The sequence below is a fragment of the Garra rufa genome, chromosome 13 (assembly GCF_049309525.1).
Source record: "Garra rufa chromosome 13, GarRuf1.0, whole genome shotgun sequence".
NCBI classification, from domain to species: Eukaryota; Metazoa; Chordata; class Actinopteri; order Cypriniformes; family Cyprinidae; genus Garra; species Garra rufa.
The window spans coordinates 20,393,965-20,407,625 of record NC_133373.1 but is presented as its reverse complement, the minus strand read 5'-3'; positions in this window follow the sequence as shown (position 1 = coordinate 20,407,625).

The window sequence follows — 13,661 nt, the reverse complement described above, 5'->3', positions numbered from 1 at the left end:
CCAGGAAAGTCACGGTCTGATAAAGATTCTCGATGAAGATGAAGATTTTGCGAAACAAGAATTCACAGTGTCTGAGGATCGTACGGGGAGATTTGTGTTTGACAAGACATTGCAGACTGTGAAACTCTACGTTTTGGATTATGAAGATCTACGTATACCTGAATGTAGCTATCTGCTTTTGACGGCCGTAGACTGGACGTACTTCTACAATCAAATTTGGACAAAAATTAATTTTGGTGGAAAAATCAGGTACGTTTATCAGTGGGATGCTGTCACGGCGGGTATGAGATACCTTGCCTCAACGAGACCAGAATACGTCCGCCTATCTGCCTGTTGGAACAAAACGCATCATGATCAAAATCATCTCATAAGGGTAAACAAACAGCGGGAGGAATCTGAAAGAAAATTGCATCACGATCAAAATCATCTCATAAGGGTAAAGAAACATCTGGAGGAATATAAAAGAAAAGTTTTGTCTCAAAGCAGCGAGTCTGACTCCGAGGAGGACTCCGAGGATGAGTCTGATGATGACTCTGAGGAGGACTCTGATGATGACTCTGAGTATGAGCATGATGACGCCTGGCCTATTCCTGAGGACAACCCTTTCGGATGCTGCACAACAAATCTATATTTAGACGCGAGCGACGAACCTGTGTTAAAAACTGTTTTCTCAACCATTGACAAGCTGTTTCAGTCAAGTTAGACCAATTTCGCAGTCAGTGTTTTATTGTGGGTATGCATCAATATGTTTTGGATGTATAGCAGCACAACAAAATTGTAAAGCGTTGAGTCTTTTCCTCTGTTTCTTGCTATATGTTTAATTGTTTTAATAAACATTTATTGGATTCAATTTCCCCTTTTGCCTCTTTTTATTCAAATTTTATCATATGTTTAAAAGGTTTAAACATATTTTAAGACACAATATTGTTGATGTCTAGTGTTGCATGTATTATTTATCACAATTGTAAATTTATTTGAAACATTTTATTATGGAATTGGCACTAAAATCTTTAACAACCTATCATTATCTTTGGTATAATAGTTACCACTTGGTTCGTGGATCTTATTTTTTTGAGTCTATAATCTTTAATCAAAATATTATAACTAGCTTGAGCGAAACTTATCTTGGGTGCCTGACTGATTTTCAAGCCTTCCAGTCACAACCCTCTTAGACCTTACAACAAGGGTGAGGGGTGGACCCTATTAGTAAAACCAACAACTGAGGTCGTCATCAACTCTGCAGTAACTGAGTTCACCCGACACTGTGAACATAACCAGGTTTGGACGACGGAGCTACTGCAACGTCTTGTTGATTAAAAACAACAACAAACCTGTTTTACTGAACCACGGCTCTGCTGCAATTTTACTGCTAATAACACTTTTGGGAGTAAACGGTCAAATCCGAAATTCTAGGAAACGGCTACGTCTTGGAGAAAACTGAATTCTGAAAAGAATGTCTGAAACTACGCCGAACCTGATGGAGAACAACTGTAGGTCTGGCGCTGCTGCGGATGATCAATCGGAGTGCCGCTGTGCCGCAGAAAAAATGTGCGGTGTAAAAGTCGTCATAGACTCTATGTTTAAACCGTATTACAAAGGACAAATGATCAAACCGATGAACACGGTCATCGTCGATGAGCGCGATCCGAATCATGATTGTACGGGGGATACTAAGCGTAAAACAAACCTTAAGAACGAAATGAAGATTGTAAGAAGCCTGAAAAAGGAAACACGGCCTGATGTGACAGACGTCTGTGTTAACAGCAAAGAGACAATCAGCGTGACCACTAGGGAGATTCTGGGTATGATGATGACTGCCTTTATGAGATGAGATTGTTGTAGCGCATGTATTGAGTGTCCTTTGTAATAATCTTTGTTTCCCTAATGTTTCAGATCAGAAGCCTGATAGAGACTCTAAACCGATGCCGATACAAGGTTATAGCACTTCTTTTTCTTTTTTTCTTTTTTATTCTATGTGTCGAAAATTTCTAGATTTGCTGAAAGAAGATGATGTAAATGAATTTTCTCCCGACCAAAAATGGATCACAACAGCGGACACTACAGTCAAGTTGGTTTGCAAAAGTGTGTTTTTGGACCGTAATGGGTGCATAATGCCTACTGCATACCTTCATAAAAATTAAAGACCGTTTATAAAGTGAACCTAGGGGTATATATATGAAACATTTCATTTAGGCTAAAACATACAAACGTCATACAGCCTAGTGTGAAATCTGTGTACATTAACAGTGATTTGTTATAGATATAATATGATCTAAAGAAGAAGGATGGATTTTTAGTCCTGAGTTTTAGCTGGGTGCCCCCAAGTGTCTTTAGATAGGCCCTAGTTCAACTTTAGTGACAGGTAACCGAACTGCCTTGCATAGTAAAGACCTGTGCTATGAATAGGACTACTTTTAAATACATATCTCAGTAAAGTAGGCGGATTGCAATACAGTCCATAGCCTGATTTTTGCCATTCAAAATAACACTTTTTTTTTTTTTAATTCAACAGAGACTTCAAGACAAGGACCATCGTGCATCCATGTAAAACGTTAGTGTGATTTATATATTAATAATGGAGAATCATTATCAGATGTACAATTAACTAATATATTAATTGACCCATTTTCTGTAAAAAGGCAAGAGCTCCACGTCTAATGGCGGTATTATATATGCCCCTGTCATAACTGGATCAAGTCTAGGCTCTGTTACAATGACTATGACTTCTGCAACGTCTGGCAAATCAAATGTGATGGTATATTGTAAGTGTAATACATGTACATTGTCTACAACAAACAAACAAACAAGCAAATAAATGTTGGTATATGAAACTATTAAAAATGGTAATTAGATGGAGTTGCTTAACCGTTAGATAATGTTGATCGTGTACATCTGGAGTCTAAAGTAAAGGCCCAAAGTATATTTTATATAAGCTGTTTTATTTATTTATGGGGTTGTATTTTTATGATGGCCTCATATTTTGGACACATACACATAACCGCTGAAGGCAAACTGTACACTGTATAAGATAGCATGTTGTAGCGCATGGATTGTCCTTAACAGTCTTTGTTTCCCTGATGTTTCAGATCAGAAACCTGATAAAGACTGTGAACAGAGGTCAGTACAAGGTTGAAGTAATTTTTTTCTTTCTATTCTATATATTTATTTTTTTTCCAATATCCTTTTTCTTTTCGTATTCTCAGGTTATCAGATCTTCCTAAAAGGAAAAAAACAGTAAGCTAGTTCAAAAGTGAAGAACATTATTAATGATCTTGACCTACCCACTGAATCAGTTGCAAATGTAAGAGCGATGACACCAAATCAAGAGAAGTTGCGGATACTGCTTGACTGTATGCGTTATGAGGCCTTTCTTACATGATGTGTAACTGGTTTTATTGAATTTAGGTTGTTGCTTATGGTTTGTATAATAGACGATAAGGTTGACTCTATTACTCTAAATTGACCATAAACAGTTGAAACAAGCTCAGCTGATACAATTAGAAAAAGCTATATGTTGTAAAATATGTTGAAGGATTAACATATCTCACCCGGTTCCCCGGCGTTGGAACCTCAGAGTAAAATTTTAAATGTTAAGAAGTAGGTATAATCTGACTTTGATGAAAACATCACTTTCCTAAACAATCGTGTCTAATTTACTCAGTAGCATGATTGCCATTTTATCATGTACAGTATTGTCCACACATTTATCAGACTGATAAAGAACCAGGTGTAAAAATTTGAATTTAAGTATGTGTGTTAAATAATTGAATAAACAAATTAAAACAGTGTATAATGGTGTTGTGTTTCGCGATTACAGTCAAGCGTTCATGAGACGGGCTGTGGAGATTTCTCCTTACAATGGGAGTCTAGTATGTGTCAGAATGACTTTTTCAGAGCAACTGTATATTCTCAGGAGACCCCCAGAAAACACTCCTCACATGTGTTGTGTCATTCACGCAAAAAGTCAGTGGGTATTCGAAGAGTGCATGTCTACGTAACATGAGATGTCTTTGGTGGTGTCTTTTCTCATATGTAATAATAATAATTCATTACATTTATATAGCGCTTTTCTAGACACTCAAAGCGCTTACAGTGTCAGTGTCAGGGGTATCATCCTTATGGCCCACAAGTTGTTGTTGACACAAGCAATTTGAAACAAACCTGTGATCATTATGGGTAAAGCTCTCAATTCGAAGACGTGACCATCAACATATGCTGACTGTCTACATATATTTTAGAGTAGATGAAGAATAGAGTATTTTCAGTGAAGGCTAATTATCCCCGATATTTATTATGCTGATAAAGATCATTCAGAAAAGTATGAGTACAGCAATAATGATATTCAGATATTGGGCTCAAGATTTATATTTCTATACTTTTTATTTATATAGCCTTTAAAACAGCAACATGTTTTTGTAATAAAATAACCATCACATTTTCTAAAAGATACAACTCAAAAAGGAGTGTGTGTGAGGGGAATACACATTGATGATTATGATTAAAATAAGAAGCTTTAGCAATCTAAAGCGAATGGTGTGAAATAAATCTAATACAAATTATTCTTTAGTTGAAATTTAAGTTTGTCTGTAGGGAAACTCCTTTTCAAGGAGAACATGTGGTTTACTCATCACCATCACAAATCAGTCTGTTTGAGGGGTCTGGAGCATCAGTTTCACATTGGAGTTTATCCCTGGGAGGACCATAGAGTTTTATTTATATTCCAACTGAAACATTTTTGCAAATATTTCATTCACAGGATGGATTTCAATGTTCGAAGAACATAATGTAAGCCATTTTTATGATTTTTTATAAATTTTATAAAAGCCATGGAGATGTTTTTTGTTATCTTTAAAAGAAGTGCATGATGTGTTTTATAAGTTCAAAAACCTAAATAAAATGTTGAATTCTTGTTTAAGATGTTTAAGATGTACAGTGAATGATTTCTTTAGCTGTAGTAACATGTTTGTTTTATATTTATGATCACCTGAAAGTATTGCAAATGTTAATTTTAATAACCATGGAGATCGTCTTTAAAAAAGTGTAAGATGTGTTTTATAAGTTCAATAAACTTAAATGCTGAATACTTGTTTGAGATGTACAATGAATTATTTGTTTAGCTTTAGTAACTTGTTTGTTACTATGTTTTATCACTTCAATAAACTTAAAAATATAAATTGAATGTGGTATAATGATTTGTTTTGCTGTAGTAACATGTTTGTTACTATGTTTTATAACTTCAATAAACTTAAAAATATAAAATGAACGTTGTATAAGGATTTGTTTTGCTGAAGTGACATGTTTGTTACTATGTTTTATATACATGATCGCCTAAAAGTATTGTAAATGTTTATTTTTATAAACATGGAAATGTTTAATATCATCTTTAAAATAGGTGGGTTATGTGTTCAATAAACTTAAATGTTGAATACATGTTTAAGATGTACGATGAATGATTTGTTTCGATGTAGTGACATGTTTGTTACTTTGATGCCTTAATTATATATATTTTTTAACCCTCATGGTGTCTGAGGGGGTTTGCAGCCGCTGCTGATGTTTTGTCCTACCCTGACATTTGTGTGATTCCAGTACCTTAAAACATATTTATGGTTATGATTATGCTTTATTCCGCACAAATTGCGCTACAATAATACGCACGCAAGCGTGATCGTACATGTTTGCGTATTGAGAAAACAAAATACTTGTTTAAAATTTTAGTGACAATATTGTTTTACATGTTTTTAATTTGTCTTTTGCTTGTGTTTTGTGTTTGAGTTTGTGTCGTGTTTGCTTTTTAGTTTTTAGTTTGCATGTTTGTTTGTGTTTTGTGTTTGCTTTTTGTGTTTTATTTTTCATGTTTGTTTGTGTGAGTGTTTGTGCTTAAGTCACTTTTTAGGTTGAAATGTTTATAGGACTTATCACATCACAAATTTGTATAAACATTTGAATATTACATTGATACAACAACGTAAATGTGATTTATGATGAAATGTCTTGAGTCCTACTATAATAATTTAAATGACTTACAATATTTTATTACAAATGGAAGTGTGTTGAACTTTTTGTGTGACGGGTAGGTGTTCACTTTGTAGAGTACAAAAGCTTTATAAAAATATAGTAAATAATGTTTATAAAAAAAATATAGAAATAGAGAAAGTTTACTGTGATTGGGTAGGTTAAGGGTTGATACGGTTTCAAATTGACATGTCCATGCATGTCCAGGTCCTCTGACATGCCCAGGCATGTCCAGGCATAATCCATATGGTTTGGTCTGTTTAAATACATTTCTCCCTTTACTTATTTTGACGTCGCTGGGTCCCCATTACAATATTTACCGCTACCTAAAAACTAGTATAAATGTTTTGCTTTGTTTTATATCATGTGTGATCACATCGTTTATATTCATTTCTTATTTATAGAAGAGAATACGACTTGGAGGACTGAATGTGTGTTTGTGTACATGATTGTGTTACACTGTTGAGCCCCGAGTGTTATCATTTATGTTTTTAAAACATTAAAGACTTTGTTAATATATTTCATCGTGCGGTTATGGACTCGTAACTGTTGTGATAATAGAGACTTTTCAATAATAAATATTTTTTATAGCAACTAATATATATTGTTGAACAAGTATTTTATATACACCCATCACATGTATGGTCACTTTTACATGAGATGTTCATATAACACTGTGTAAAGTTAGCTCATGAAGCACTCACGGGCAGACCTGCAAGGAGAGCAAGAGTGAAAATGAGAGTCTACAGAAGATACTCTTTTTAATATTATCACATAGACTGTAAAAACGTAAGGTATTTAATGATTCAAATGTTAGAAAATGCATTATTATTAGTATTATCATTTTATTATTTAAAAGTATATATATTTATCCTTTTATAAATTCTCTCATTTTAAAACTGTTGCTGTACGGTTTTCTCTGTGCCCTAATCAGATCTTCCATAGAATCTTTGTCCCATTCCCTCTCAGGAGTTTTGTGTATCGCATCCATGTCTATGTATTTCACAGCTCTGATGCTCCGCAGATATGATGGGGAAGCCCTATTTATCTATGCTGAACGCAATCTGATACCCATGCCCTACAACACGGACGTGGGGGCTAGACCGTAAAATCGCCGAAACATTCTACAAACATTCATTCCCTCAACAAACACCGGACGGTCACGCACAGCTGCTGTATTTCTCTACCCGGATGACAACCAAACACCGGATGGTCACGCAAAAACCCATAAACCCGTCAGGAGTTAATCCCACACCTGGGTATGAATCTCGTAAATTTGATGCAACAACCATAAACCCGTCATAAATTAATCCCGCACCTGTTAAAACCTGTCGTTAATCCTCTCAACAACCCATAAACCTGTCAGCCGTTGACGTCGCACCTGCTCAATCCATCAAAACAAGGTCAGTAGAGTTCACTAGGTCAACGAGGGGTCAAACACGTGGGTGGGCACCGTGGGAAAGGGAGGGGGAGGGGCGTGGGGGAGGGGAAAGGTCAAAAGGTCAAAGCCATCAATCAAATTTTGACAGAAGGTACAGCCCTTCATACTACTTCTGACATTTCAGGCTCTAACTTCAAAAATCATGCAAAACACTTCTAACACCTTTAGATATGTTTCTCTGTGTTGCAAAATAGGTTTTATTCATGCACAGACTGATATTTTAAAGTGGGACCAAGATTCAGCTTGCATTGCTGGAACCAAGTTTGTTCTGCGCTGAAACGCTGTTTTCTGACACTTCAGGCTCTAACTTCAAAAATCATGCAAAACATTTCTAACACCTTCAGATATGTTTCTCTGTGTTGCAAAATAGGTTTTATTCATGCACAGACTGACATTTTAAAGTGGGACCAAGATTCAGCTTGCATTGCTGGAACCAAGTTTGTTCTGCACTGAAACGCTGTTTTCTGACACTTCAGGCTCTAACTTCAAAAATCATGCAAAACACTTCTAACACCTTCAGATATGTTTCTCTGTGTTGCAAAATAGGTTTTATTCATGCACAGACTGATATTTTAAAGTGGGACCAAGATTCAGCTTGCATTGCTGGAAACAAGTTTGTTCTGCGCTGAAAAGCTGTTTTCTGACATTTCAGGCTCTAACTTCAAAAATCATGCAAAACACTTCTAACACCTTCAGACATGTTTCTCTGTGTTGCAAAATAGGTTTTATTCATGCAGAGACTGATATTTTAAAGTGGGACCAAGATTCAGCTTGCATTGCTGGAAACAAGTTTGTTCTGCGCTGAAACGCTGTTTTCTGACATTTCAGGCTCTAACTTCAAAAATCATGCAAAACACTTCTAACACCTTCAGATATGTTTCTCTGTGTTGCAAATTAGGTTTTATTCATGCACAGACTGCAATATTAAAGTGGGACAGAGATTCAGCTTGCATTGCTTGAAACAAGTTTGTTCTGCACTGAAACGCTGTTTCCTGACATTTCAGGCTCTAACTTCAAAAATCATGCAAAACACTTCTAACACCTTCAGATATGTTTCTCTGTGTTGCAAAATAGGTTTTATTCATGCACAGACTGATATTTTAAAGTGGGACCAAGATTCAGCTTGCATTGCTGGAACCAAGTTTGTTCTGTGCTGAAACGCTGTTTTCTGACACTTCAGGCTCTAACTTCAAAAATCATGCAAAACACTTCTAACACCTTCAGATATGTTTCTCTGTGTTGCAAAATAGGTTTTATTCATGCACAGACTGATATTTTAAAGTGGGACCAAGATTCAGCTTGCATTGCTGGAAACAAGTTTGTTCTGCGCTGAAAAGCTGTTTTCTGACATTTCACGCTCTAACTTCAAAAATCATGCAAAACACTTCTAACACCTTCAGACATGTTTCTCTGTGTTGCAAAATAGGTTTTATTCATGCACAGAGTGATATTTTAAAGTGGGACCAAGATTCAGCTTGCATTGCTGGAAACAAGTTTGTTCTGCGCTGAAACGCTGTTTTCTGACATTTCAGGCTCTAACTTCAAAAATCATGCAAAACACTTCTAACACCTTCAGATATGTTTCTCTGTGTTGCAAATTAGGTTTTATTCATGCACAGACTGCAATATTAAAGTGGGACAGAGATTCAGCTTGCATTGCTTGAAACAAGTTTGTTCTGCACTGAAACGCTGTTTCCTGACATTTCAGGCTCTAACTTCAAAAATCATGCAAAACACTTCTAACACCTTCAGATATGTTTCTCTGTGTTGCAAAATAGGTTTTATTCATGCACAGACTGATATTTTAAAGTGGGACCAAGATTCAGCTTGCATTGCTGGAACCAAGTTTGTTCTGCGCTGAAACGCTGTTTTCTGACACTTCAGGCTCTAACTTCAAAAATCATGCAAAACACTTCTAACACCTTCAGATATGTTTCTCTGTGTTGCAAAATAGGTTTTATTCATGCACAGACTGCAATATTAAAGTGGGACAGAGATTCAGCTTGCATTGCTTGAAACAAGTTTGTTCTGCACTGAAACGCTGTTTCCTGACATTTCAGGCTCTAACTTCAAAAATCATGCAAAACACTTCTAACACCTTCAGATATGTTTCTCTGTGTTGCAAAATAGGTTTTATTCATGCACAGACAGATATTTTAAAGTGGGACCAAGATTCAGCTTGCATTGCTGGAAACAAGTTTGTTCTGCGCTGAAACGCTGTTTTCTGACATTTCAGGCTCTAACTTCAAAAATCATGCAAAACACTTCTAACACCTTCAGATATGTTTCTCTGTGTTGCAAAATAGGTTTTATTCATGCACAGACTGATATTTTAAAGTGGGACCAAGATTCAGCTTGCATTGCTTGAAACAAGTTTGTTCTGCACTGAAACGCTGTTTCCTGACATTTCAGGCTCTAACTTCAAAAATCATGCAAAACACTTCTAACACCTTCAGATATGTTTCTCTGTGTTGCAAAATAGGTTTTATTCATGCACAGACTGATATTTTAAAGTGGGACCAAGATTCAGCTTGCATTGCTGGAACCAAGTTTGTTCTGCGCTGAAACGCTGTTTTCTGACACTTCAGGCTCTAACTTCAAAAATCATGCAAAACACTTCTAACACCTTCAGATATGTTTCTCTGTGTTGCAAAATAGGTTTTATTCATGCACAGACTGATATTTTAAAGTGGGACCAAGATTCAGCTTGCATTGCTGGAATCAAGTTTGTTCTGCGCTGAAACGCTGTTTTCTGACATTTCAGGCTCTAACTTCAAAAATCATGCAAAACACTTCTAACACCTTTAGATATGTTTCTCTGTGTTGCAAAATAGGTTTTATTCATGCACAGACTGATATTTTAAAGTGGGACCAAGATTCAGCTTGCATTGCTGGAACCAAGTTTGTTCTGCGCTGAAACGCTGTTTTCTGACACTTCAGGCTCTAACTTCAAAAATCATGCAAAACACTTCTAACACCTTCAGATATGTTTCTCTGTGTTGCAAATTAGGTTTTATTCATGCACAGACTGCAATATTAAAGTGGGACAGAGATTCAGCTTGCATTGCTTGAAACAAGTTTGTTCTGCACTGAAACGCTGTTTCCTGACATTTCAGGCTCTAACTTCAAAAATCATGCAAAACACTTCTAACACCTTCAGATATGTTTCTCTGTGTTGCAAAATAGGTTTTATTCATGCACAGACAGATATTTTAAAGTGGGACCAAGATTCAGCTTGCATTGCTGGAAACAAGTTTGTTCTGCGCTGAAACGCTGTTTTCTGACATTTCAGGCTCTAACTTCAAAAATCATGCAAAACACTTCTAACACCTTCAGATATGTTTCTCTGTGTTGCAAAATAGGTTTTATTCATGCACAGACTGATATTTTAAAGTGGGACCAAGATTCAGCTTGCATTGCTTGAAACAAGTTTGTTCTGCACTGAAACGCTGTTTCCTGACATTTCAGGCTCTAACTTCAACAATCATGCAAAACACTTCTAACACCTTCAGATATGTTTCTCTGTGTTGCAAAATAGGTTTTATTCATGCACAGACTGATATTTTAAAGTGGGACCAAGATTCAGCTTGCATTGCTGGAACCAAGTTTGTTCTGCGCTGAAACGCTGTTTTCTGACACTTCAGGCTCTAACTTCAAAAATCATGCAAAACACTTCTAACACCTTCAGATATGTTTCTCTGTGTTGCAAAATAGGTTTTATTCATGCACAGACTGATATTTTAAAGTGGGACCAAGATTCAGCTTGCATTGCTGGAATCAAGTTTGTTCTGCGCTGAAACGCTGTTTTCTGACATTTCAGGCTCTAACTTCAAAAATCATGCAAAACACTTCTAACACCTTTAGATATGTTTCTCTGTGTTGCAAAATAGGTTTTATTCATGCACAGACTGATATTTTAAAGTGGGACCAAGATTCAGCTTGCATTGCTGGAACCAAGTTTGTTCTGCGCTGAAACGCTGTTTTCTGACACTTCAGGCTCTAACTTCAAAAATCATGCAAAACACTTCTAACACCTTCAGATATGTTTCTCTGTGTTGCAAATTAGGTTTTATTCATGCACAGACTGCAATATTAAAGTGGGACAGAGATTCAGCTTGCATTGCTTGAAACAAGTTTGTTCTGCACTGAAACGCTGTTTCCTGACATTTCAGGCTCTAACTTCAAAAATCATGCAAAACACTTCTAACACCTTCAGATATGTTTCTCTGTGTTGCAAAATAGGTTTTATTCATGCACAGACTGATATTTTAAAGTGGGACCAAGATTCAGCTTGCATTGCTGGAACCAAGTTTGTTCTGCGCTGAAACGCTGTTTTCTGACACTTCAGGCTCTAACTTCAAAAATCATGCAAAACACTTCTAACACCTTCAGATATGTTTCTCTGTGTTGCAAAATAGGTTTTATTCATGCACAGACTGATATTTTAAAGTGGGACCAAGATTCAGCTTGCATTGCTGGAATCAAGTTTGTTCTGCGCTGAAACGCTGTTTTCTGACATTTCAGGCTCTAACTTCAAAAATCATGCAAAACACTTCTAACACCTTTAGATATGTTTCTCTGTGTTGCAAAATAGGTTTTATTCATGCACAGACTGATATTTTAAAGTGGGACCAAGATTCAGCTTGCATTGCTGGAACCAAGTTTGTTCTGCGCTGAAACGCTGTTTTCTGACACTTCAGGCTCTAACTTCAAAAATCATGCAAAACACTTCTAACACCTTCAGATATGTTTCTCTGTGTTGCAAAATAGGTTTTATTCATGCACAGACTGCAATATTAAAGTGGGACAGAGATTCAGCTTGCATTGCTTGAAACAAGTTTGTTCTGCACTGAAACGCTGTTTCCTGACATTTCAGGCTCTAACTTCAAAAATCATGCAAAACACTTCTAACACCTTCAGATATGTTTCTCTGTGTTGCAAAATAGGTTTTATTCATGCACAGACTGATATTTTAAAGTGGGACCAAGATTCAGCTTGCATTGCTGGAACCAAGTTTGTTTTGCGCTGAAACGCTGTTTTCTGACATTTCAGGCTCTAACTTCAAAAATCATGCAAAACACTTCTAACACCTTCAGATATGTTTCTCTGTGTTGCAAAATAGGTTTTATTCATGCACAGACTGATATTTTAAAGTGGGACCAAGATTCAGCTTGCATTGCTGGAAACAAGTTTGTTCTGCGCTGAAACGCTGTTTTCTGACATTTCAGGGTCTAACTTAAAAAATCATGCAAAACACTTCTAACACCTTCAGATATGTTTCTCTGTGTTGCAAAATAGGTTTTATTCATGCACAGACTGCAATATTAAAGTGGGACAGAGATTCAGCTTGCATTGCTTGAAACAAGTTTGTTCTGCACTGAAACGCTGTTTTCTGACATTTCAGGCTCTAACTTCAAAAATCATGCAAAACACTTCTAACACCTTCAGATATGTTTCTCTGTGTTGCAAAATAGGTTTTATTCATGCACAGACTGATATTTTAAAGTGGGACCAAGATTCAGCTTGCATTGCTGGAACCAAGTTTGTTCGGCGCTGAAACACTGTTTTCTGACATTTCAGGCTGTAACTTCAAAAATCATGCAAAACACTTCTAACACCTTCAGATATGTTTCTCTGTGTTGCAAAATAGGTTTTATTCATGCACAGACTGATATTTTAAAGTGGGACCAAGATTCAGCTTGCATTGCTGGAATCAAGTTTGTTCTGCGCTGAAACGCTGTTTTCTGACATTTCAGACTCTAACTTCAAAAATCATGCAAAACACTTCTAACACCTTTAGATATGTTTCTCTGTGTTGCAAAATAGGTTTTATTCATGCACAGACTGATATTTTAAAGTGGGACCAAGATTCAGCTTGCATTGCTGGAACCAAGTTTGTTCTGCGCTGAAACGCTGTTTTCTGACACTTCAGGCTCTAACTTCAGAAATCATGCAAAACACTTCTAACACCTTCAGATATGTTTCTCTGTGTTGCAAAATAGGTTTTATTCATGCACAGACTGACATTTTAAAGTGGGACCAAGATTCAGCTTGCATTGCTGGAACCAAGTTTGTTCTGCGCTGAAACGCTGTTTTCTGACACTTCAGGCTCTAACTTCAAAAATCATGCAAAACACTTCTAACACCTTCAGATATGTTTCTCTGTGTTGCAAAATAGGTTTTATTCATGCACAGACTGATATTTTAA